This window comes from Macaca fascicularis, chromosome 2 (assembly GCF_037993035.2).
Source record: "Macaca fascicularis isolate 582-1 chromosome 2, T2T-MFA8v1.1".
Taxonomy (NCBI): domain Eukaryota; kingdom Metazoa; phylum Chordata; class Mammalia; order Primates; family Cercopithecidae; genus Macaca; species Macaca fascicularis.
The window spans coordinates 90,275,047-90,302,357 of record NC_088376.1 but is presented as its reverse complement, the minus strand read 5'-3'; the positions used below and the strand labels follow the sequence as shown (position 1 = coordinate 90,302,357).

The 27,311-nt window shown below is 36.8% G+C and overlaps 1 protein-coding gene across 2 annotated transcripts in view; it reads right to left on the bottom strand.

The window, feature by feature from the left end:
* KCNMB2 (potassium calcium-activated channel subfamily M regulatory beta subunit 2) overlaps positions 1-11,777 on the bottom strand; it is a 294,624-nt gene extending 282,847 nt beyond the window's left edge. The window contains exons 1-2 of one of the 2 annotated variants that reach the window (XM_045386608.3): positions 11,502-11,777; positions 3,443-3,569 (exon numbers count right to left, since the gene is read on the bottom strand). The gene's annotated coding sequence lies outside the window, so the exon portion shown is untranslated. The remainder of the gene's footprint in view (positions 1-3,442; positions 3,570-11,501) is intronic. The other variant, XM_065540208.2, reaches the window with a different exon arrangement.
* Between the last annotated feature and the right edge of the window lie 15,534 nt (positions 11,778-27,311).

Sequence of the window (27,311 nt, the reverse complement as noted above, 5' to 3'; positions counted from 1 at the left end):
CTGTATAGATTTATTAGGTCTGATAAGCGTTTAATTTTGCCAAGTGAATTTTGAAGTCTAAAAATGGCAGCAGCAGGGAAATGTCAACATAGGTAGTAGACAACATAGGACTTGGGTTAGAAGAGCAAGGTTGCAGCTGGAAAGATGGCTTGGGTTTTAAGTGTGGATGGATGATATTTGCAATTACTGAAAAAAGCTCTAAAGAGTAAGAGAAGATAAAGAATCCAGGAAAGGAGAAAAGATAAAAAGAACTATAAAGTAGGAGAGAACCTGGGAAGTTAAATAGTTAAACATAATTCAAGTCAAATAAAGAGAGGATTTGAAGAATATACATACATGCATACATACATACACATATACATATATACACACACACACACTTACACATACACACACACACACGTAATTTTAAAATGTTTTTTGATGAAAGGGAGCTCTAGTCCTTTTCCAATATTCCATAATCTCACCATCTATCTAGTTGTTTAAGCCAGAAATATAGAGTTATCCTTGACATTGTCTCTTTCTCTACCCACCTCTCAAATTTAGTCTATGAGCAACTCTATGAAGTGATTTTCTGTCTTAGTTCATTTTATGCTGCTATAACAGAACACCTGAGACTCAGGAATTTATACAGAACAGAGATTTATTTCTTACACACCTGGAGGCTGGGAAGTTCAAGGTCAAGGGCCAGTGGTGGAAAGCGGAAGAGCAACAGAGTGCACACACATAACAGAGAGGTGAAGGAGGAAAAGGGGGCCATACTCGTCCTTTTATTAGGGACCCACTTCCACAATAACTAACCCACTCCGGCGAAAATGGCACTAATCTATTCTTCAGGGCAGAGCACTCATGACCTACTCACCTAAAGGTCCCACCTTTTAACACTGTTGCATTGGGGGTTAAGTTTCTGTCACATGATCATTGGGAATGTATTCAAATATAGCACTTTACAGATACATATTTTTCTGACTGTCTTTCCGCCATTTCACTGCTGCCTGGGCTAGGCTAGCATCATCTGGATTACTACAGTAGCCTTTCATCTGGCTTCTTGGCATCCACTTTTGTTCTTCTCCATTTTGATCGCAACATTGCAGTCATAGATACCTTTGGAAAGCGCAACTACCTTGTCAGCCCCCTGCCTGATACCTTGGATGGCTTTCCATTGCTCTTAGAATGATGAGCAAACTCATTAATGTGACCTGTAATGTCTTACCTAGCATGGCTCTTTTCTACCTTTTAGCCTTATTTCCAAATACATGCTGCTGACCCTTGCTCTCCAGACACATTGACACTCTGTCAGGGCATGGTCCCCACTTACTCCCTGTAATAGGCTATAATTTAAAGGGTAGTAGGATGGAGAATGAGTTTTTAAAATGTGTAGACACCTTAGGACATTCATAGCTTGAGGTGACGTAAATAGCTTCCTTTTTATCTTGTTTATTAATTTTCTTATTACTTCTCACTAGGATGTAAGCTGCAATGAACATACTAAATACCGCCATGTGCCTGAAATCAAAATTACAACTTTATATGCTTATATGAAAAAAGACAGCTTTCTTCATATAGGCATGTAAATCAGAGCACATTTGTTTTCTTTATACCATTTATTTTTCACTTTCAGTTCAGCAAACACTAAATCCACGTGTCAGTGGGGAAATAGACCCAGAAGATTGAGAAGCAGATTGTTACAGACATTCTCTAGCCAGTTTTCTTTGTACCAGTTCTATTGTTATGTTTTCTATACCTACAAAAATTTTCTCATATTTGGGTATATGTTATCTAAACTTTCCTTCTCCTTTATACATAAACTTTATTTCTCTCTCTCAACTTTTCTTTTGATTCATTCCAACAGAGAAATGAGTCCTGTGCTGTTCTATTTTTATGTTTTCAAAGCAAACAGTTACCTTGAGTTATCTACACAGAGAGCCTCACATGGCTGTTTCCAAGCACCACACAGGACCAAATAAAACCACCATGAAGGAAAGTTAAACCAGAGAATGATCACCTTCACAGAGAGGGAGAAATGGGACTAATCCTGTTAAAACATGATTAAAATGTGGCCTCTAAAGTTAGGTATTATTTTCTTCTGGATGTCAGGTTTTTTTTCCCCTTCTTCTAATTTCCTCATTTGAAATATAGTAGGAAACAAACAAACAATCCAGAGACAACCAATAGTTCCAGCATTTCTACAGAAATAGAATCCTTCTGTAGGAGTTCAATTTCATGGACTATACGTTCTTCATGTAGTCTGAAATTTTCAGATGCTTATGCAGAACCAAACTGAAGACATTCAAGAATTATCTCATGAGCAAGATTTACCAACTGCTTCTTTATCCTTCTCATAAAGTGCCTTATGCAGCATGTCCAGAATGATTCTCTGCATCTGATGCAAAGCAAGAAAGATTCTAGATTTGCATTTGAATTGCTGGCTATTTTTAACTTTCTCAGAGTTTTACTTTGAGAGATATTTTACCTTTGTGGATGAGTTATGGAGTCAGGTGCTTGACCTTTACCAGCTTTCCAGTGAAAAATCCAATGAAGAAAAGACTTCAAATGTCTTACAAAACCAAACTCATTATTTATGAAGTCCTGAACTATGTCAGTGACATTCCCAGACACACATAGTGTAGTAAGGGCTTTATTTCAAGAAATTTCCAAATTGAATCCTCCTTAGTAAGAATCCTATGTGGACTAATTTTGTAAATGATTTCCAATCATAGAAATGCCTGTGAGTGACAGGATTCCACAACCAAACAGACAACATCAGAACTCATATGCTGCTCTTTCCTTCCCCTTCTATAATCTCCTTCCCCTTCTATAAGTGCCCTCTCTACACCACGGTGTGCAAAGGGGATTCTGTGGAATTAAAACTTGTGTGGTTTCTGGAACCCTAAATCCCCAGTCAAGCAGCCTGGTAAATAAAGATAAGACATTTTCTTGATTTCCCTAACATGGCTTTACCTTAGGGGATAGGGTGAGGAGGAGGACATATATTAATCAAGAAATTGTTTTTAAAAAACCTATTGTATATTTTTAATATAGTTCTAGTCATCTGAGATTTATAAAAACATCGTTGCTGCTTTCAATGAGTTTGCAACCTAATTATCTGGCTAAAAATTAGACTTTAAAATTTTAGTTGCATATTTTACTACTTGCCTGTGTTTTGTTCATCAGCTAGATTTGTTGAAAACTGAAAATGAGCTCTCATGTCCAGAATCTTTTGGAGTTTTAATTTTACACTCAGGAAAACACCAAGATGACAAGGAATCTACATGTGGGATTCAGCTGACATTTTCCCTATTTAGTATAAAGCTGGCAAATGTAAGCCAAAGCCCTCCTGTCCAGTATTATAAGTATCTTCTCTTTCTTTCCTAAAGAGTCAGCAAACTTGACATTTGACTGCTGATTCATTTTCTCCCCTCCCCAGAGCTGAAATACTCACCCAGGCTCATCTGTCACCCTGGCTTTGATGAGGAGGGGGTTTAGGCATTTGCTGTCTGGGCTGTCAAACTCAAAGTCAGCTTCGAATGGAAGTTCCCACCATGTGCTTTAGAAAAATAGGGTAGTGGCTGTGGGCAGACAGCAGAGAGGAAGGAAGGGAGAAACAGTCAAAAAGAGCATTTGATGTGGGCCTGGGAATATAAAGAGAAGAGGTGAGAGAACAGGTGAATGAGAGGTTAGTGAGCCCATGGCAGATCCAGGGCTTAATTATTATAAAATAATTCCCTGCAGTACTGTATTTCTGCGGTGTATGATTTTTTTTTTGACCATGTGGGCATTTACCCTTTTTAGGTCAAACTGGACACTAAGAAATCTACTATAGATATGATTGATTTGTTCTTTCAAGAAACACTTATTGAGCGTTAACTACTGCCGTGAACTCTGCTAGGCACTGAAAGTACTGTGATGATGATGACCTAGTCCTTAACCTTTCAGAGACTTACAGTTTAAGGAGGGGTGGAAGGAGGCAGATAAGTGAACCAAAGATCATAGCAAAGTGTAATAAAGGCCATGCACAGAGTATTCTTGCAACAAAAAGGAGCAACATATTGTGAAGATTAAGAAAAAAAATCAAATCTTAAAAATCTGTGACATTTTTATGACAGTGACACATACACACTTTTGGAGAGAGATATTAGTGTTGGGACCAGTTGCACTTACAGAGGAAGACTTGAGAAATTACAAAATGTTAAGGAAAACATCCCCCAAAATTCAACCATTAGTTACCAAGCTTCAGGAATCAGAAATTTGAGAAGTTATTTGGTGCAGAATGAAGCTCAGAATTGACCAAAGAAAAGTTTAACCTATGTAGTAGACCAGGATTTGAAAGTTTCCAAATAGCTTAATTGGAGGTAGTGATTTTTTTTGAGTGATTAAATGAAACACCCTTTGGATTCAAAAATTCATGCTAAATCTAGAGTAACTGATGAGGCTAATTGCCAATTTCACGCACGTTGTGCACTGAAGTCATTTGTATGATCGTGCATTCACCTGGTCAGTTTCTCAGGGTTTCTGTCAGTGCAGCCACAGAGTGAAGACACTGGACATGTTGAAGTTGAAGCCTGACAATGCCAACGGAAGGCACTGGATTGAAGTTCTGTCCCAGGTATGTGAATTATAAAATTAGGTTTGGTATCTCAGAGAGGCAGACATTTTCTTTGATTTTTCCAGAATTGCTTCTTTCATTTTGGGTCTAATAAGAAATGAGCAAATGTCATACATTTCAGGAAAATTGGTTTCTGGTTCTGGTCAAATGACTCTTAAATGACATCCATTGAATGAATTTGGAGACATGAAATACCAAGAAGTAAAAACTAAAGGAGACTTTTAAACCAAATCTCGCAGTATTATAATAAACACAATTCAACTTGATAGTTTCATCTTCGATCATAATAGTTTCATACAAATGGGTCAAGGCATTATGCACTAATTTGTGCCAAGCATGGTGCTGATACCTGGGCACAGGTTATTTCATTTAATCCTTGTGACCCCATGAATAATATACCATTACTACCTACATTCCTGCTGAGGAAAGGGAGACTCAGGCAAGATGCAGAATTGGGATTCAAACGAAGATATTCAGGGCTGTGAAACTGGTTTTCTAATACTCCATGATACGGCGTGTCTAGAGAGGGCCTTCTTAATTTGTTAGTTTGCATTCATTCAAATTGTTTCCTGGGAGTTTGAGTGTACTTTCTTTAGGGAAAGAGCACATGAGACACCTGCATTCTTCAAATATGAAAGACGATTCTATTCTTTAGATTCTTCCTTTAAAAAAAATCCCCCTAATCACTGGTAGCGTTCAGTCATCAAATACATTAAAGACGGTTAATCTAACATTCTATTTATCAGGAGTCTTTACAGCTGAATAGAGACTAAATTTTGATAGCACAGTAGCTGTTTGACCTTGAGCAATTTGATTACCTTTCCTACTTCTGAGTTTTCTTATCTGTTCAATGGAAGGTATAATATCTACTGCTGAGGTATGCTGTGAAGATTAAATAACAATAGTAATAAGATAACTATTACTTTTTGAGCTTCTCCTCTGAGCCAGTTACTCTAATGGGAAAGTGGTATATATTATGACATTTAATCTTCAACCCAACCAGGTAGTTATTACCGTCACCAATTACCACTAAGGAAACTGAGGCTCAGTAAGATTTAAGAAACTTGCTCAACATCATGTAGCTATTGTTATATTTAAAGTTTTGGTGCTGCAAAAGGAATAGCACTCGAATGTAAAATTTTCTTTTTAATTCTCAGCAAGGCAAGTTACTTCTATAGAAGGGTGCACCCTTACAGATGGAGCAATGGTGAGCGCACACTTGGACAAGGGAGGGGAACGACACGTGGCCCCTGCTGCTGTGTCGTTCCCCTATTGGCTAGGGTTAGACTGCACAGGATAAACTAATTCCGATTGGCTAATTTAAAGAGAATGACAGGGTGAGTGCTTCTGCGGGAGTCAGGTAAGAGCAGGTAGCAGGCAAACTGAATGAGTTAGGGTGGAGCAGGTGATCAGAATGAGTCAGGGTGGAGTAGGTAATCAAAAAAGGTTGCTTTACGAGAAAGTTAAGTTTAAAAGTAGAAGGCAAAGAATTGAACATACTGATATTAATTCTTTGAAAAGAAATTTACAACCCATATCTAACAACGTGAAGTGAGACTCAAACCAAGTTTATCTTGTCTTTTTTTTTTTTTTTTTTTGAGACGGAGTCTCACGCTGTTGCCCAGGCTGGAGTGCAGTGGCGCGATCTCGGCTCACTGCAAGCTCCGCCTCCCGGGTTCCCGCAGTTCTCCTGCCTCAGCCTCCTGAGTAGCTGGGACTACAGGCGCCCGCCACCGCGCCCGGCTAATTTTTTGTATTTTTAGTAGAGACGGGGTTTCACTGTGGTCTCCATCTCCTGACCTTGTGATCCGCCCGCCTCGGCCTCCCAAAGTGCTGGGATTACAGGCTTGAGCCACCGCGCCCGGCCAGTTTATCTTGTCTTAATACTTGTATTTATCTCCGATGCTGCATCCTTTTCACATCACACAACCTCTTGACACTATAAAACATTCTAGAAATATTGGGCATTATTATTTACATCCAATTTGTACAATAAGATTATTGTATTATATTTTAATTGATTAAAAAAATGTATAAATGGTAGAGAAGTCACTGTTTAATAGACCATGAGATTGTACAATGCTGATTTTGAAAGTGTAAATGAACAGTACGATTATTGATTAGTATTAATTGATTCCTGTTGCTGCACAGGCTACTGGGGCTTGTACCCTTAGGAAGCCATACTGACCCCAATCATCCCTTCCAACTTGATTTTACCATTCCTTTCCTTATCACCAGGGAAGAGCAAAGAAAATATAGGACATGTCAACATTTACAGTCATTTGTATAGGAGATCTGTGAAAATGTCCTTTTTGAAATAGAAGTCATCTTTTGGATAAGATCAAATTCAGACAAATTGAATTTTCATTTGCTTTGACATGGATTGGAATCAGTGATGTGATTTTTCCCCCCTCCTGTGCAGGGAGGGGAAAGAAAACCATCTTAATGAATTTCCTTAACTTTCTTGAAGGTGCTCAATATTTTTCTCTTTGGAAAAAGCAACAGAATGTTATGACACTCAAGTTGAGAGCTCTGACTCTCAAGTTGAAAAACTTATACTTGGAATCTAATGCTACTAATGGATTTTGAAGGAAAACATTTAATTCCTACATTGAACAACTTGTTCATTCATTTGACAATTGCTCATTAAGTGCCTACTGCATAAGAGGCCCTATTCTAAGTGCTATGAATACTTCAGAAGGCAAATAAAAATTCCTGCTTTCATAGAGTTTACAATTGAGGAGAAGGGAGATAGACAATAAAATCTTAGCATGTAATGTCCTGGGGATAATATGGTATGCTGCAGAGAAAAAGAAAGCATTGTCTGGGAATAAGAAGTATGCAAAAGGTTGTGATTTGAAAGGTGTTTTCAGGGAAGTTTTCTGACATTCAGCAGAGACCTGAAAAAAAAGTAAAGAACTGAGTCAAGTGACTATGCAGGGGAAGAATTCTTTAGGCAGCAGGCAGAGCAAGTCAAAGGCTCTGAGGTTTGAGAGTGCTTGGTGGATTTGAGCCCTAGCCCAGGAGGCCAGCATGGTGGCAGTGGAATGGGAAAGAGTGGTAGCAGAAGGGTACAGGGAGGAACCAGATTATTCCAGGGCACACGGGCCACTGTAAGACCTTGGCTTCTATCTGCAGTCATACAGAAAGACATTGGAGGCTTTTGAGCAGAAGGTATGACTTAACTTCAATATTGAAATGACCACCGGTATTGGGTAGAGAATAGAACATGTGGGTGCGAGAAGGGAGGCAGAAGTAAGAGACCAACTGTGAAAAATATGTAATAATGTGAGAGTTGGTAGTGACTTGCCCAGAGTGGCAGCAGTGGAAATGATAAGAAACAATTAAAGCTAGGCATAGTTTGAAGGTAGAGGCACTAGGATTTCCTGTGATGTGCAAAAGAAAGAGAGGATCACCGAGGACTCCAAGGTTTTTCTGAGCAAGTGCAATGGTGAAGTTCCCATTTACCCAGATGGAGAAAAATATAGAAGGAGGACATTTTGTGCAATTCAGAAATTTGATTTTGAGCATATCCTGTGTGAGATGCCTGTAAGACGTTTAAGTGGAAATGTTATATAGGTAGTTGGATATGTAAGTATGGAAGTTAGAGGAAAAGTCAAGGTTAGAGATTTGCATTTGTGAGCTCTCTGTATATGGGAAGTTTCTGAGGGCTTGATACTAGATTGAACTCATTTAGGGCTTAAGTATAGATAAAGAAGAAATTTATAGTTGATCCATGGAACACTCCAACATTTAAAGATTTAGGAAATAATGAGGAACCAGCAGGAGATTGAAAAAGTCTCCATTTACAAAATAGGGAGAAATCTCAGATACACACACACACACTCAACACATACACACACACTCTCTCTTGCTTTCCTTTTATTTCAGAAACCTGAGTTAAGAGGTAGGAGTCAGTCCCTGAAAAAGGACAATGTTGTTTTTCATGAAGTACCAAGAAACCTAAGGATGAAGAGGATTTGACAATGGAATGGCATCTTTAATCAGTTGTGCTTAGACAAGCAAATGACTTTGGAATTTGAGGTGAAGACATAGTACATGATATGCAGGAGGATCATGGGCAAAGATGGTAACAGGAGCTAGAAATAAACTTTTATGACATGCCTTCTTGCTATTGATATAATAGATGCTCTTTGAAAAAAATATAGCAACCGTGCAAATGAATGAAGAGAATAAAATGCACCAATTCCACCTCACTGAGATAACTGCTGCTAACATTTTGATGCCCTTTTTTCTAGTTTTTTTTCACACACACATATGCATTAACAAAATTATATATACATTCTTGCAGTCTGCTTTTTTATTTGATATAATAGCAGAAATTTATCTTTGGAAGATTTATTTTTAATTACATTTTGATGAGAAGGAGAGATGATCCAAGGGAAGATTGTGTTAGTTTGAGAAATATCTGGTCCAATATCTTCCAATAAAGCAGGCTGATGACTGTCTGTGTATATGAGAGAGACAGAGAACAAGGACAACTTTGGATTCTAAGTGTCTTGGTGACGATACGATGGCTGTGTTATCCATGGGGACTGAGGAAACAGGACTGACTAAAGCTGTGCTTATTTTTTATATCTAGGGGGATTGCAGACTTGCTTTTTGCATAGCTGGAGAATTGTTTGTTTTTTATTACTAGATGTAGCAGAAGCTGAAAGAAAAAGATATCTCAAAATGTTTTGGCTGATATCTACCAATGTAAACAGGCAATGAAATTAATTTGTGATACAAAGTAGATTGTTTTGACTAAATTACTTGGTTTGGCTTTCCTCACAGCTTACAAAGAAGAAAAACAAGCACCATATCTCCTCTATATTTTTCATGTTGTGGGCGTTCAGTCCAGACACATATATCATCAAGAATTAATACGGAAACTTTTTCCTCATCAACCTGTGAAAATTGTAAAAATTCATTTTAGTTTATCAGTAAAGTGTTATGAGCATAACCACAGCAAAATAATTTCTCCTGTTGACAACTTTCATGGCACGAATTGCCTCCAAAGTAAATACTTGATGCAATTAGATTCAGAAGATATTGGTAAGACTAGAGGCACTGAAAGTCCTTTTGCCCTTAATGAAATTAATGAAAATAATAGAAATAATATTGATTTTTAAACCTCTAACAACAGTAAGTAAAATGTATGTGTGTATTTTTGTTTGTGTATTTTGAGCTCTCTCTTTCTATACATGCATTCTTGACTGGTGAGGTCAATTGGCTGGAGAAGGGACTTTACAAGGTCAAGGGCACACATTCCACTGGCCACATAGAAGCAGAAAACGATGTCATAGCTATCAAATGCACCAAGAATTCCATACAGTCATTTCATGGACATGTGGTCTGGTCACGTAAAGACCAGCCAAGAGAGTTCGGCTGGTTCAGTAAAATCCACCACACTGTTAGGAAAAACAAACAGGAAACTTTAACATAGATGCCATCTACTATGGGGCAATGATTTCAACTTTGTATGTGGATTACAGTATATATACAGAAGCTCACAAATACACAAACTCAACTGCATCAGAGAAGAGCAAAAGCCCTACTTATCCTTAATTGCAGTATTTAGCTGAAAACAAACATACTCTAATTGTCTTACACTTTTATTTCTAGTTAATTCTGCATTAGTATGGAAGTTTTAGATGCATTTGAAGAATATTGCATTCTTTTATAAATTTATAATTATTTCATGTATCTGCCATTCGTTATAACCAATCTATGCCTCAGAATATAGAGTTTTTCAGAATATAAAGCAACATCTTTACAGCTCAGAGTTTGTGAAGTCCACTGGGGAAACAACACAACAGCACTGAGAAATTCACTTACTATGTTCCTGCCACTTCACATTGAGGGTCATATGCAATGACAAAGACTGAAATTTGCACCATAGATCAAGTTGAGAAAACACTGGTTTCTGATCATTGTACTTTTGCCTTAGAAATCTCAGCTTGTGATTTCCTGACATTTCCTTTTCTGATTGTGCTATACCGATCCCATATAAAGTACAAAGCAGTAATAATAAGTTCCTTTGTAAATCTACCCATTATCCACTGGACTTTGGAACCCAACTGCCCCTCTCATATTTGAAGGAGAATTGTGTTTTTATGCTGTTCATTTGAAAAACAAAACAAAACAAATAGGTAAAATGTCAAGTCCATAACCTCTAACAAATCACCATTTCCATCTGCAGCCCCGGCAGTTGTTGAAAAGCAAGAGCAGGAACCGAGAGAAAGCCCCTTCTTTTAGTCGAAAACTCTTGCTCTGCTTAGCAAAATCATGAACCCAAACAGTGTGGGTCAGCCTTTCAATATGCAAAACGGACGAAGGTACCCAATTTTCTTTTATAATAGATTACATAGGAAGTAGTTCTTTGTCAGGGAAATTTGTCCTAATCTTCCAATTTCCCCTTTGAAAAAATCAGACTCTGACCATCAAAACACATTGACTGTAGAAATAAAATATTTATCTAACAGGTTTCAAATCTTAAGGACCGCTTCCTCTTTATTTTTCTTGGACCTTTATGCCTTCCACCCACCAAAGTCTTCACTCAGCCCTACCAATAGCCCAGCTGGCACCACAGATAAGAGGCAAAGTGTTTCCTTCGTGACCTCTAAACATTCTACTCCACAGGAAAAGCAGAGTGGAATGTACACTCAGCAGGCTATAAGCCTGGTGCCACTTTGTCCTGGAGGCATTTCTGCCATAAAACATAATACTAGCCACTGTGTTTTGCTCTAAGCAGACCATCTCCCACTCCCCTCTCCCTCCTCTTCCTGCTTCTCACTCCGCACCTGGCTGCAATTCACGATCCGCACGCCACAGAGCAAACAAAAAAGCATGAAACAGCAACAGATTCCTTTGTTTTACATGCAAATCCTACCTCCGGTAGTTGTCACATCTTCCTCAAAAGCCACGCTTAATTTTTAATGACAGCGATCCAGTGCAGTCCTCCAAATAGCCACCGGTAATCATCATTACCTCTTGTGCCTAAAGCCTTTGTGGACCATTAATGTCACAACCCTTTCTAACTCATAGCTTTAATTCTCCCTGCTCAAAATGTCTGAAAGAGTTTGGAAGGACAATAGGAGTGACAGGCACGCTAGACAGCCATGCTTGAAATTAGTTATCTGGAGCTCCGTTAAAGCTGCTTCATACTGTTTTGAAGCGTGCAGGAGGTAGGATTTATTAGCCTATGATAGGCATGCTGTTTCTGTTTTTATTAAATACTGTAATAGGCTGTCTGTTAGCAATGCTGTGATAGGTCCAACATCACTTCCCCACTGCTTTCGAATTCTCATATTAAAAAGGGAGAGAGGGCTCACAGTCTTCCTTCCCAGACCGACATCGCCCTGCACTGGATCAGATTTCCAAATCCTTCTTAACTATAGGAGAGACAGCCAAATAGGTATTTTCGATACGGAAAGTGAACTTGGTAGTAAACAATCTAGGATTCTCCAAACAATTCTCTTACTCCCAGTAAGGGATTCCTGCTCTTCCCAGTTACAAAAATAAGTGTTCTCTGGAGTTAGGTATGAGAATCAATCCAAAGAAGAAAAGTTCTCATTATTACTGAGGTATGACTTAAGGTACACATGTACACAAAATCTCAAATTATAGATCAACTGGACTGAATGGATCATTTAGTGCACAAAGTGTTTATTTTATGCTGACTCGCAAAGCTTTGTGTTTCAGACCGAAGCAATCACATGTCAGGCACAATTGTCAAACGGAAAGAATGAATGGTGGACGGAAAGAATGGGAATGTGTACACTGTCTTGCTCCACTTTGGACAGTCATGATCATGGAAGATAGAAGAGGGATTTCTTAACATTGGTCAGAGAAGAGGGTATTAGTCTGCTGGAAGTGCTACTCTGAAAAGTTAAGTACCTTTGCAAGTAAGGAAGCAGAGAAAGTTCTTAGTAGCTCAAGTAACATTTTATCCTCCAACTACCCAACTTATTCATTATCTTCTGCATTTCCTTTCTTCTTTCTACCCCAGGAGCAATAGTTTTGTAGTAGTTACTACGGAAACTAGATGGTCTGCTCCAGGGAAGGGGTTAAAGAGAGCAGCAGATGTAATATGGACGGATGTGTATTATACTGGCCTATAGAACTAAAAATGAGTAGTAATTAACAAACAAAAACTGCTACAAACTACCACAACAAAATTTTGGAGAGAATGATTATAAATCACTACTATTTAATTACTGGTAGTTTTGTAATCTAGAAATGCTCTAATGATCAGGTCATAGCATCCATTATTTTATTAATGTAATAACCGAATATCTGAATTGCTCAGATGTCTGATAAAGCAAAGATACTGTTTCCTCCACTCCTTTGTCCCTCCCTCCCTCCCTCCCTCCCTCTCTGTCTCTCTCTCTCTCTTTCTTTCTTTTCTCCCCTTCCTTCCTTCCTTCCTTCCTTCCTTCCTTCCTTCCTTCCTTCCTTCCTTCCCTCCCTCCCTCCCTCCTTCCTTCCTTCCTTCCTTCCTTCCTTCCTTCCTTCCTTCCTTCCTTCTTCCTTCCTTCCTTCCTTCCTTCCTTCCCTCCTTCCCTCCTTCCCTCCTTCCCTCCTTCCCTCCTTCCCTCCTTCCTTCCTTCCTTCCTTCCTTCCTTCCTTCCTTCCTTCCTTCCTTCTCTCTTTCTCTCTCTCTTTCCCTCTCTCTTTCTCTCTCTCTCTCTTTCCCTCTCTCTTTCTCTCTCTCTCTCTCTTTCTTTCTTTCTTTCTCTCTCTCTCTCTCTCTTTCGAGACAGAGGTCCACTATGTTAACCAGGGTGTTCTCGAACCTTTCTTTTTCTAGACTCCTGGTTGTCAGTTTGAATATGCCCTGATGGTGTGTGAATTTTAGCTTTTGCTTGACTGCTCAGTTTCTTCTCAGGAATGAAATGTGATTTAGAGGAAAAATTTCCTTGTATCACAAACCATAATTACATTTTATTCTCTTTGAGTATCTTTTATAGTGGTTTTCCTGGGACAACCAAAGTCAGAAAATACTTATTGCAACTAAAATTAAAAAAAAAAAAAAAAAAAAAAAAAAAACTTTGCCCATTTAGTTGGTAGGAAAAAGAGAAAAAGATTTTTTCAAATGTTCAGTTTTCCGAGTAGTAAAAGAAAAAAATTCTTTCATGTTAAGTGTCCAAGACATTTCACTAGCCTCATGGTCATCCAGGAGGAACTATTTCTCACCAGAGTAATTAAATTTTCACAGTTGTGAGGAGTCCAGGGAATACAAAATTATTTTCTTTAGTACCTCAGCTTCACAGTTCATAATTGGAGTAACTGACACCACTGAAGTGAGGGTATAAAATCTCCGAAAAGAAATTGTTGGAAAACAATGCTTCAAGATTTTATGAAAATCCTGTCTTTTATAGGCAAGCAAATAATCCAAACATTTGTAATAGAAAAATTATTTCAGCGCAAAAGTATTTGCGATATTCTCTTTTAAAAATAATGGGGCTTGGGCGTGGTGGCTCATGCCTGTAATCCCAGCATTTTGGGAGGCCGAGGCGGGCAGATCACCTGAGGTCAGGAGTTCAAGATCAGCCTGACCAACATGGAGAAACCCCGTCTCTACTAAACATACAAAAAATTAGCTGGGCTTGGTGGTACATGCCTGTAATTCCAGCTACTCGGGAGGTTGAGGCAGGAGAATTGTTTGAAGTCTGGAGGCGGAGGTTGCGATAAGCCGAGATCATGCCATTGCACTCCAGCCTGGGCAACAAGAGCAAAACTCCATCTCAAAAATAAATAAATAAATAAATAATTAAAAAAGGAAAAGTAATATTATAAATTATATATCACAGTTATTTTTTCAAATGTAAGGAAATATTTAAATTCTAACCTAAACACCACTATATGATTTAGAGAAAGAAGGGAAGAGAAGAGAAGAGAAGAGAAAAGAAAGGAATAGGAAAGGAGAGGAGAAGGGAGAAGAGAAAAGGGGAGGGGAAGAAAGCAGAGAGGAGGAATCAGAAAAAATACCCCAGTTGTATACTTCCCTCCAATTTTTATCTGTGGTTAATTCAGAAAACAGCGGCTAAAAATACAAGAGATAAATGAATAAGATTTTGATAATGGGATAAAGCGAGAAGGTGGGCCTGGGGCGGGGATTGTTAGTGATGCTTTCTTGAGGCTCTGTTTCTGGAGGAGCAAAGAAAGTGCCTAACTCGACCCATCTGAGAATAAAGGAGGTTTCTGGAAGGAGCAGTGTTCAGATGGGAATAGGGGTGGAGCATAAGGTGGTTTGTTGAGGTAGTGAAAGAGCAGGAAACGAGGAAGGGAAGCTGAAGGAAGAGAAAGAAGAGAAAAAGGAGAAAAGAGATTTATGAGGAAGGGAGGAAAGAATTTATTGAGGTAGCGTGGTGTTGGAAGAGGGAACAGGTATGAAATAAGGCAGCCTGACTTTGAAACAGTCTGCTAGCCTGTTTACACTTCACTATGATCAAATGAAATGATAGCAACGGCTGTTCTAAGACTGCAGTGATGTGAGTGAAGGGACATAATGTATGAGTAAAGCTCTTTATAAAGAGACGTACTGAAATAAATGTCAATTATTACAGAGCAGGAAGAAAGAGAGAGATGCATGACTGAAGATGAGGAGAGGGCCACGTACTGAAATAAATGTCAGTTATTACAGAGCAGGAAGAAAGAGAGAGATGCATGACTGAAGATGAGGAGAGGGCCACAAAACGAAAAAGAGGAGAAAAGAGATAGGAAGAAAAGGAAGCATGAAAAGAACCTCTCTAGAGGAGGTAGAAGAGAGAAAAATTTCTCCTGTTGAATCATATAAGATACAATCCCTTCCTTGCATTTGTTTTGTTTTCTGGATCACATTTCAATAGCTGTTGATTTAGTTCTACCTCTATCATGAAGTTTCAGATAATAAAGTGTCTTTGAAGCTCATACCTTCTTCAACAAGAGAGAAACCGACGCTGAATTTGTTGAAAGCTTATTCTACCATTTTGAAAACAGCTGATCTGAGGAGTGAATTTAGTAACTCTTAGCATCACTTTTCTGGATGGTTCCCTGGAGAGTGAAGTTTGGGCCAGGAGAAGGCAGGGTCTGAAGTGACATTTCAGAGCTATATTACCAAAAACATTCAGCAAGAATACTTTGTGCATCTGTAACTTGATAACATTTCAACTGCATCTGCTCCCTGAATGTACATCCGAGAACTTGGTCTGGAAAGAATTTGTGTGTGTTAACCAATACTAGGTTAAGAACTCGAGACTGGGGGAGAGTGGTGTGATCACACATGCACAGAATTTGCAGTTCACATGCACAGCCTGCTAGTAAAATGGTTCAATGAATGGAACGATGAATGCATAATTTCATTATGAGTCATCACTATTAAAATGAAAATTTGATAGATACATAACCAGAAAATGTAGCTATCTGTTACAGACACAAGTGCTAATTATATTTTGGAGTCTATAATTTATGCTCTGAATAAGACAGCAAGTAACTGCTTTTGCCCTATTATGACTATTTTTCTAGAAACAACAGGAAAGTTAGTTTAGACACTGCTTCCTTATTATTATATTTCTGTGAATGTCGAAGCTGACTCACTCTGAAGTGATCTACAATTCCACTTTAGGTGCATACAAAAAGCATTTTCTAGTATAAACTCAAATGCATAAATTTAGAAGGCAATTAAAGACAACAGTTGAAGAAAATCTAACATTAAACTAGTATCTTATTTCTTAAATAGAAATGATTGGTCTGTATCACTTTTCACAAAAATTTTCCTTCAAATTTAAATTTTTCTAAAAAAGTTTTCATGAAATTATAATTTCTAAAAGTTTACATTTCTGGAGTATATTTGCTCATATATAATATAAGGCAAATATTAACAATTACATTTCCATCTAGGGAAATTGAAGATAAGGGAGGTTTAATGATTTTTTTACAATCATGTAGCCTGTGAGTATGTCATCATAATCCAGTGTTGTTCTTATTTCATAAAATTTTTCACCTAGGTCCTATATTTTTTAGTTAAAACTTCTACTTCAGAAATATATGCAGCAGAAGATTTTTTTTTTAATTTAAAAATAAGAGAGACAAAGAGAAGCTACAGACTGGTAGAAAATATTTGCAAAACATATTTTATAAAGGACTGCTATCCTAGCTACACAAGGAACACTTAAGATCTAACAATAAGAAAACACACAACCTGATTTAAAAATGTGCCAAAGACCTTAACAGACACTTCACCAAGAAATATATATTGATGGCAAATAAGCATATGAAAAGACGCTCCACATCATATGTCATCAGGGAAATGCAAATTAAAACAACGCACTACCACTGTGCACCTATTAGAAGGGTCAAAATCTAGAACAGTGACAACACCAAATTCTGGAGAGGATGTGGAGCAACAGGAACTCTCATTCATTACTGGTGGAAATGCAAAATGGTGCAGCCACTGTGCAAGACAGTAAGCAAAGCATACTCTTACCATATGATCCAACAAACAGGCTGCTTGGTATTTATCCAAAGGAGCTGAAAACTTGTGTCTACACAAAAACTTGCACACAAATGTTTATAGCAGCTTTATTCATAATTGCCAACATTTGGAAGCAACCAAGATGTCCTTCAGTAGCTGAATAAATAAACTGTGGTACACCCAGACAATGGAATATTATTCAGCACTGAAAAAAAGAGCTATCAAGCCATGAAAAGACATGGAGGATGGTCAAATGCACATTACTAAGTGAAGTAAGCCAATCTGAAAATTCTACATACTAATTTCAGCAACCTGATGTTCTGGAAAAGTGAAAACAATGGAGACAGTAAAAAGATCATCATCGCAGGGGATGGGAGGTCAGGGGAGGGATGAATGGGCAAAGCACAGAAAATTTTTAGGGCAGTGAAAATAGTCTGCATAATACTGTAATGATGGATCATGCCATATTGTCCAAACCCATAGAATGTTCATCACCAAGCATGAACCTTAATGTAAACTATGGACTTTGAGTAATTATGATGAACCTAAATATAGGTTCAACAATTTTAAAATTAAGTATAGGTTCATCAATTTTAATAAATGTACCACTCTGGTGGGAGATGTAGATAATGCGGAAGGCACTGCATATGTGAGGCAAGGAATACAGTGAGAGGGTATATGGGAAACCTCTGTCTTTCTCTCAACTTTGCTGTGAACCTAAAACTGCTCTAAAAAAATAAAGTTTTTAAAATAAACTACAGAAAAAAAGCATAAAATAAGAGATTGCTAGAAAATATATATATTTTCTCCTTCCATGTGGCAAATACTCATGGCTTTTAAGAAACATTTTGTTTTATTGCAAATTATGATACAGTTGCTAAATATTTTTAAAAGGTAAGCTATAGAAATTCATAATCATTCTAATTACAGAATCAATATTGAATCATTTTGTAATAATTGCAGCTGCACAGGACTTCCTGACCTGTGGGCTACAAGCAAAAATCCACCCAGTAAGACCATGATTTGGGTCATATTCTTGGATTCTTTGACTGCTTTTCTGTCTCTCTTTACCACAATTAAGAGAGCAAGTCCTATAGAACCTAACCCCCACCACCAACCTTGTGGCAGTTAGCCTTACCTGCAGGTTTTATGTAGTGTTATTACCATTCTGTATGCATATAGTTAAATGGGAGAAGGAGGTAAGTGCTAATATGATATACATGTTAATTAATTTTATCTGAATTTTCAGAACAGTAACACCCTCTCCAACACTCTCTGATTCCCCACCAAACACAGATAGAGATGCTGCAGAGCCCACTCTTGGATCCCATGAGAAAGCACTGGAATAAGCTAGTTTAACCACTTTCAGAAGCCATAGTTCTTTGGCTGAGGCATTGCATTTGGCAGACAGCTTATTGGGGCTTCATTACCATCCTTCTGAAGCCTGTCAGAGTACTGAACATAAATCAGTTTTAAAATAAAACATAAAATAGAGGATTGACAGTTGCTGAGGTTTTATTTCATTTAGAATCTCCTACTTCCCAGGACCTAGCTGCAGTCTTCCTGCTTATTGGAAACACGGACTATATGAATGTGGCACTCCAGGCTCAGTGTATCTATGTGCAATCAATGGGAAGATGATACTGGTTGCTATACAACATAGCATTAGATATGATACCTGCTGCTTTCAATATCATGTTAATTAAAAGACATCTGTCTTCCAAACGAAATGAAACAAAAACAAAAATCTTTGGTATGCAGAGAGCTCCAAGGTTAGCTATAAAACGCAAAAATTTATATGTACGTTGGTGTTTACATTCATGTGTATATTTTATTAGCTCATTTTATGTTGCTAGATTCTTAGAGTAAAAGAAGGAACACTTAACAAACAAAATGCTTTTTATCAAAATGTGGATATTTTTGTGAAACGTTTTGCTTTACCAAATGATAGCATAATCCTGATAAATGTATTGTATCTTTGCTAGGTGGAGAATTTTTAAGGGCTTATTAAATGCTAGGCATCTAGGAAGTCTTAATACATATTTCCTTGTTTCATAATTTACTTAGAAAAAGAATCAGCAAAATGGATATAAACACATATATTTGTATATTGAAGTCTTTTTGTAAAGTTGTTTTCATAAAGATAGGATGGTAGTGTCATTGTATGTCCTGTTTTATTCCTTAAAAATAAAACAAAAAATCCCTAAACCTTGTTTAATTCAGATTATAAAAGGGATATACACTCAGTATTGAAAAATCAGAGTATAGAAAACACATAAAAATCAAAAGTATACAAAGAATATTTTAAGTTTCCTATGATCCCACAATCCAGAGATAACTTCTATTATAATATTAAAAAGTAAGAATTTCATTACATAGAGTTTTATATATTTATTTTCTCCTTATCCTTACAATATGCTTTCCATGTTATTTTGAAATGTTTAAATCTTTTAAATAAAAGTATAGTATTTTATCACATGCATCTCTATAATTTGTTTCAACAACCCTCATTGGTTAACACACAAGTTATTTTCATTTTTCATTAGCAAAATGGCTTTGCTGAAGGCTTAGTACCAAAATCTTTGTCTACATCTCCAATTACGTTATTTTAGGATAGATTTCTATGTGTGGATTGTTGGGCTGAAATGTACGAGCATTCTAAAGGGTCTTGGTATGTTCTTGCTGAATTGCTCTGTTGAAGGGTTGTAGTATTTTCATAGTCCCATGAGTGGAGTATGACTCTACTTTTGGCAGAAGAGACATCATGGTGAGAAAAGAATGCTTTATTCCAATCTTCCACACAGGTTTATTTCACTTTCTTTTTGCTTTGGGGACTAAACTGGAAATCACTCGTCATATAACAAGAGGGAAGAGAGGGGGCAAAAGAAAAGGATAACTAGTGTTGGCATTTTTGTTTCAGTTTCTTGAAGTAGAAATGTTCTCATTCTTATTGTGGGAAGAGGGAAAGTGAAGAACTACTGCAAAGTCTGGTCCCTAGATTCATGTTATTCCTATTGCTCAAAGCAGAATCTCTTCCTCACTGTGTCCTTTAAAACTTTGGGTATTTCTACTTCCAGGGGATTCTGATGTATGCAAATCCATTTGGTAAATCTGGTGCGTTTTCCTGGAAAATGAATTTGATCAAAGACTGTAGGGACAGGAGTTTTGAATTTTTGTGTTCTGCAAAGTTTTTAACAGATGCATAAAATCAGGTTATTCAACATCATTAATAATGTAAACTCGGAAAAAAGAGCAATTTTATGAACTAGGAGTCATTGGGATCTGGAAGCTTTTTGTCTTCAGGGAGCTTTTGTGATATAAGTCAAAATGAACAGAAAACAAGCCCTCAGTGGGAACTGTGATGCTAATACAAAAGGGTGGGAGCATACGATTTCTTGGCAAGTTAGAAGAAACTTATGTTGCTTGCTATATGAAGAAAGAGTTTATTTCCTTTCTAAGATTCAGTATTTTTTTGGTTGTTACACATAAGAAAACTGCCCACATACAAATCAGATCAACATCTTGCTAAAATTGCATTCAATTAAATGTTAATTTAAATGAGTCCCTGTTTTATTTTAATTTCTACCAGTGAAGTAACTTAAATTGTGTGTGTGTGCATGATTCTAGTGCCATACCTAATTTATGTCTAAAGTATGCTAATTCTAAAGTTATATTTTCAACTGTGATAGATCTCTGGCTAGCTAAAAACAGTAACTTTTTAAAAATGAGCTTGAAATATGAGAAAATATGCAAGATAATGAAGGAAATTAAAAATAACCTGAAATTATTGACACGTGTCAAAACTCACATCCTTAAAGCTCTCTACAAAGTGCTTGATAGCAACAAGCTATCAAGCTTGTTGATAGCATGACCCAACTATGTCTGGAAAATACATAATGAGAAGCATCTGGACTTGTCAAAAAGTGTAGAATGTACCCAAATGTTTATTTAAAATTTGAGTATATTATTATGGAAATAGAGAATGACCTTTTTTCTTATACAAGAATACAATGGATAAACATTCCATGAATCTATCATTTCTGAAGGGAAATTTAAAAAACAATCACAGAATGTTTGAAGAAAAAAATCACTAGAGTTTTGCCAACTACAAGAAAAAGTCTTGGGTAGAGGCACTAGAATGCATTACAAAATCAAAGAAGCCATTCAAAACAACTTCACATTATCTTTAAGTTTAAAGCGTTACCTTTCCTATTTCTCTTAGAAAATGAAGCTCATAAAATAGAGACACTTTGGTGAAATCTTAACCATGCATGTGGCCAGATGGTGACTTTGTAAAAATTAGAAAAAGCCACCCCTTCATCAGAATTTATGAACTTTCTGTTAGAAAATAGTCTCAATAAGTAGAAAAACACTATGATGTCTACATATATGAATGGCAGTTCTGGAATCACAGCATAGAAAACCTGCATGACTACAGGCGATAGTCTTGTATTTCTCAACTGAGAAGTGGTAGCACAGGCTAAAATAATTGTGGCAAATTTGTGTTTTAAAAAGGATTAGGATTAACTTTCCTTTTTTCCTTATATTTTCATGATAACTTGGATAATTGTCTATTTTTATTTAATACTGTATTATTAATGGTCATGTATGTGATATTAATTTTCAAATTACTCAGCTGTATTAAATGATGAAGAAATGTTTAGTGAGTTATTTAACAAAAACAATAGTAAGTGCAAAAATGTATTAACAAAGAAGAGGAGATTTTATGATACAGTTAGTTGAGTGTGGCTCACTTCCACTCTTTTCCTTTCTCCAATAGACTGATGGCCCTTTGCAGGTGTGACCCTGAACTCTGTTGAATTTCCTGTGAAGAAAACTCCAAGGAATGGATGAATGCCTGGAAACTTACTGCTGGAAGTCACAGGGCAATGACAAGAAAATAGCATATCATTGGAAGACTTAACCCATGGGATTTATAAATTCCTGGGGAAGCTCCTTATTAAAATTTGATTGGTTTCTATGGAATCCAACAGGAAAAGAAATAGCAAAACATGTGGGTTGTCTCCTCTTTGGCACTGAGCCTGGGAGAATGTGAAGATACCTGAAAACAAAGAGACTTCCTTCAGGTGTTCAGGAGGGGGCAACACTGCCTACTTGTATGTCAAGGGCCCATGGGAGTAGACACTCCCAGAATGCTACATTTGGATTCTCCAGGGATCATATGTGATACCAATCAGCTAACAAAGAAAATAACAACCCATCTAAGAGGATTCAGCAGCTAGAAAGAAAATGAGTATGCCAAACAAACTGAATACATGATCAGCAAAATAGAGCTTCAAAAGGAGACAAAATACAACATTCTCTCTCTCTCTCTCTCTCTCTCTCTCTCTCTCTCTCTCTCTGTGTGTGTGTGTGTGTGTGTGTGTGTGTGTGTATGTGTGTGTGTGTAAATAACAAAATTCAAGTTCTGGACACAATTTTTAGAGCTGAACACATGACTTTCCAACTACACTTTTTATTAGATATCAAATAAGCTGGTCACTGTTGAGGTGAGGATCAAGTGCGAGGTACAGTTTGAGGCACAGAGCAAAAATGTAAAGAATCAGAAAAAGATAAGAGACTTGAGGATTTAATCCAAACAACTGAACAGCTAAAAACAGCTATAGGGGCAGAAGAAGAAAAAGTTTTAAAAAGAGACAAGATATTATTTCCAGCAGAGGTAAAACTGAAAACCTGTTGTAAGTAGGATTTATTGAATTTTCTCATGATAGTCTTAAAAGAGCAGTACTCCAATAGGTCCTTGGTTACTAAAACAGGATTTGTTGAAAGAATCAAACAACTGGTGGAGGCTGATGAAAAGAATACATGGCGATTGGTGACACTTGGTACACACATCCACACTCACAGACACATACACAAATGTTGGACAGGAAAAGGCTGGCTGGTACTATGTGGCAACAGTGCTCTGTAAGGACTCTTGAAGTAGAATAAATAGTCTTACTGAAAGAGGAATTTGGATTATTATTTTTAAAAAGCTTAGAACAAGAGTTCTAGGCTGACTCAGCAAAAACTAGGAGTCAGGCTAGGGGAGGGAATACGTAAAAACTTTCCAAAGGTTTCCTATCTGGGTAAAGGAGGAGAAGGCCAGGCATTTAAGATCTCATATTGTAGAGGACAGGAGAGGGAGCAAATTGAGAGGAAATATAGCATCTTGATTGTACAGTGTGTTCTGGTGTGAAAATGTGCATTTAACACTCAAAAATAATGAGTGTGAGAAAAGATAATCATTGATATAATAGTACCATAAAAGTCCCAAATTAACAAGAAAAAAAAAAAGGAAAGAAAAACCACAATAGATAATAGCATGATCAGCAAAGATAGGGGAAAGAAAAAAAAAGTAATATAAAATAATTAAAAGAAATAATTAAAATAAAGTGTAAAGGAAGACATAAAATCAAGTACAATGGTTACTATATCATTTGACAAAATTTTCCCTTTGAAAGACTGAGATGTCAGATTGGGTAAAAGCAAATTTAACCCATATTTAAAAGAAAACCCATATTTAAAGGAAAATAAGATAAAGGTGAACAAAGATTGAAGATAAAGAGGTGAAAAAAGAGGTATCATACAAATGCAAGCTAATAGAAAGTTATAATATTAGTGGCAGTTGATATATTTAAACTTCAAAGCATTATAGAGGATAAAAAGAAATATTATATAATGATAAAACTGATACTACTTAAGGAAGTAATGATAATCATAAACCTATATTTACCCACTAATTAGAAAACATCAACTAGTTAAATACACAAAGCAAAAACAATTAAAAATTTGAGAACGTTTAAAAAATTATAATAGGTGACGCTAATTTAAGGAAGTGATAGCTCTCTCTAAGAATTGGACAGATTAAATAGGCAAAAAATAAGTAAAATCATAAAGCAATTGAAGAGTATCATACATCAGTAAGTATTTGTAAAAAGCTTCCATCTTTCAAATAGAGAATTACAATTATGAAATAATCATAGTAATAATAATAATGGTGATAATTATGTACTTGACTAACAAAGGAAAACTTTACAAATTTTTAAAAGTTGGGTGTGAGCCATGAGCCATGGTCTTCTGTCAAGTATAATTTGTGGCATAAATAAATGAGACGTGGCTAAAGAAAGATTATTTCTTATAAATAAAATTTTAAAAAGTGCTCTTGAATTACCATTGTAGAAACGGGAAGTCAAATGGAAATTATTATTTGTCTAAGAACTACAAAGGGAGACTCTTTATTCTGTAAGTTACTACTCTTAAAATATACAGCTCCAAATGCCTGTTCTATTAGAAAAGAAAGATGAGAAAGTAAAGCAAGTAGTATACATCTGAAAAGATTAGAAAAGCAATTTTTAAAAAGAAGTAGCAATTAATAGAATAGGAAAAAAGGAAATGAAAGGAAAGACAAATTAATCTAAAACCTTAAAAAAACTAATGAAATAGAGATACTGTGAGCGCAATTAGAGAAAACACAATGAGCACAAATACATGACATCAATTAGAAAGAAGATATAATTGTAAAATATAGAAGGAATATATAACTGTAAATATATACACTAAAAATAGTAATAAAATAAAACATGTGAAAACTTAGATAACAAGCATGCTAATAAACCAATCATCACATAAAAGATCAGATGTGTTCACGGCTGAAATTTTACTTAAATTTTAAAGAATATTTAATTGTAAAGCTATTTCTAATCCAGATCATAAAAAATGAGTAAATCATTTAATTTGATTTCTATAAAGTCAGAATGACTTCAGTAACAAACCAGAATAAAGTTACTCTGGAAAAAGTAATAATGCATTGTGTCAAACTAGGATTCATTCAAGAAATGCAACATCTATTAATCTATCAATATAAGCTTTCAACAAATTCAAGGGGAAAAGCCATATTATCTTATTAAAATACATTAAAAGGCATTTGATAAAAGTCAATATCCAGTCCTAATAAAATTCTAAGTAAAAATTAAAAAAGAAAAAAGAAAGACAATTTAAATATAATAAAGACTGTTTTCCAAAATTCAATGGCAAATATTCTAAATGTAAAACTCTAAGGAAATTTCAGTTAAAATAAGAAATTAGTTAGGGATTCTTAGCTCAAAACTCGTGATTGGTTCCACATTGGTCTATCAAGAAGTTCAAGCTTCCTGACATATGAAGGCATTCTTGCATGGCCCTGCCTCCTTTTGGAGCTTCATTTTCTTCACTGTGTTACTCACAGGTCACTGTCCACTGAGATCTTTGTCTAGCCCCCATGTTTGATGTTTTCTGCCATCTCTGCTTGTGCTCATGCTGCCCTCTTTGCCTTCCATGACTGCTCATGCTTCTCCTCTCTTTTCCATCTGGGGAATGTCTCATTTTTAAGACCTACTCCTGCCCTCCCATAGATGCCCATGCATTGCTCATAAGAAAGGCTGCTTCAGCACAGAAATGAGGTCCATTTATCTTTGCACACCCAGTATCTAGCTCTGTGCCTGACACATAGAACATGTGCGATAAAAGTTAACTGAATCAATGTATGAAGAGATGAACAATCCACCAATACTAAAGCCTCTATTGCCTTGCTTTTACTACCCCTGGTAACAGCAATGGTGGTTACTTCCTGTTGAGAGGCCCATTCTTGATGATGACAAAACTTGTCTCTTTGTGAATGGATGAATTGTGTTCTTTTGTTTTATGGCCACATGCACACCTGACAAATGGTGCTGATAATGGATTTTACTCGTGTTCTACTTCATGAACTGCCAACTGTGTCCATATCTGCTAGATTACTTGCTCATTTCTTTGTTCTTGCCATTGTGTCCTGAAAGAATGGGATGAGGGTGGGGGCAGAGATGTTCCAGAAGCCCTGTTCAGTGATCCAGAAGAAGTCTTCACCTTTTGCATGGTGTTTTATACAAATTCTCTAGTGTTTTGCTATGGTATTTTGCTGGCTGATGACTCAGTGAACACTTTTGACAATCATTGCTTGTGCAGCATGCATCTTTTTAACTACAAATCTCAAGGCTGTCAAGGGGAAAATTTCTTCTGAATGAATTCAGAAGAGTTCAGTAGGTGAGCTTGATTCTGCAGCTGCTAGAACTTGTCACTTCTTGTAGGTTTTTTTTTTTTTGTCTCTCACTCTAGCCTTTGCCATCTGCCATTGTTACATGGCCCAGATGTGAAAGATTTTCTTATTCTCCTGTAAACATGACTCTGTCATCCCTTTCATTTGTCTGGTCATTAGTTATCAAATTGTTGAGGGTCTGGCTGCCCGTTCCTTAAAACATCTGTTCCAGATGCTACTTCTCCAAGGGGAATGAAGAATAGGTAATATGCTTGGCAATTAGTAGCTTATATTTAACTGCTTTCTCCTAATTCCAGCCAACCTGCAAAATTTTTAATAATCAGTATAATTTATAGTCGGTTGTCCTGTTTATTAGGGCATGTAAAATGTACCATATGGAAAGTAAGGCCACACCCCTCCAACTTCAAAACTCATTTCAAGTGCCGTATTCTCAGGGAAATCTTACCTGACCCCACCCAGAATAAGCTGTGATTTCTTCCTTTATTCATGTCAGTATTTTATAATGTGCCATATTTAATTACAATTGTTTGTATCTCTAGAGATGAGGTTGGGTTGTATATGTCTTTTGACTTCCATAATCTTGTTTATTAATGCTGTTAGCAATTGCTTAGAAATTAACAGGTGCTCAGCAGAGACAGGTAGCCTGACTGACCAACTGCCTTCATTTGAACTCTTTATATCCATGTTGGTGGGTTCTTAAAGAATGAAGGAGACCAGTGCTAGGGAAAATTTTAATAAGCAATCTTTGGTGATACTTCTTTTTTTTTTTTTTAAAAGATGGAGTTTCACTCTTGTTGCCCAGGCTGGAGTGCAATGGCACGATCTCGGCTCACTGAAACCTCCTCCTCCTGGGTTCAAGTGATTCTCCTGCCTCAGCCTCCCAAGTAGCTAGGATTAAAGGTGCGTATCACCATGTCCAGGTAATTTTTGTATTTTTAGTAGAGACGGGATTTCACCATCCTGACCCAGCTGGTCTCAAACTCCTGACCTCATGATCCACCTGCCTCTGCCACCCAAAGTGCTGGGATTACAGGCGTAAGCCATCGCACCTGGCCACTTTGGTGATATTTCTCTAGACGCCTAGCTAGGAGGCAAAAGCACTGTATTTATAGTTGGGAAATGTGGATTTCAGTATCATGACTGCTGTTTTTGAAATTTGCATGGAGTAATTT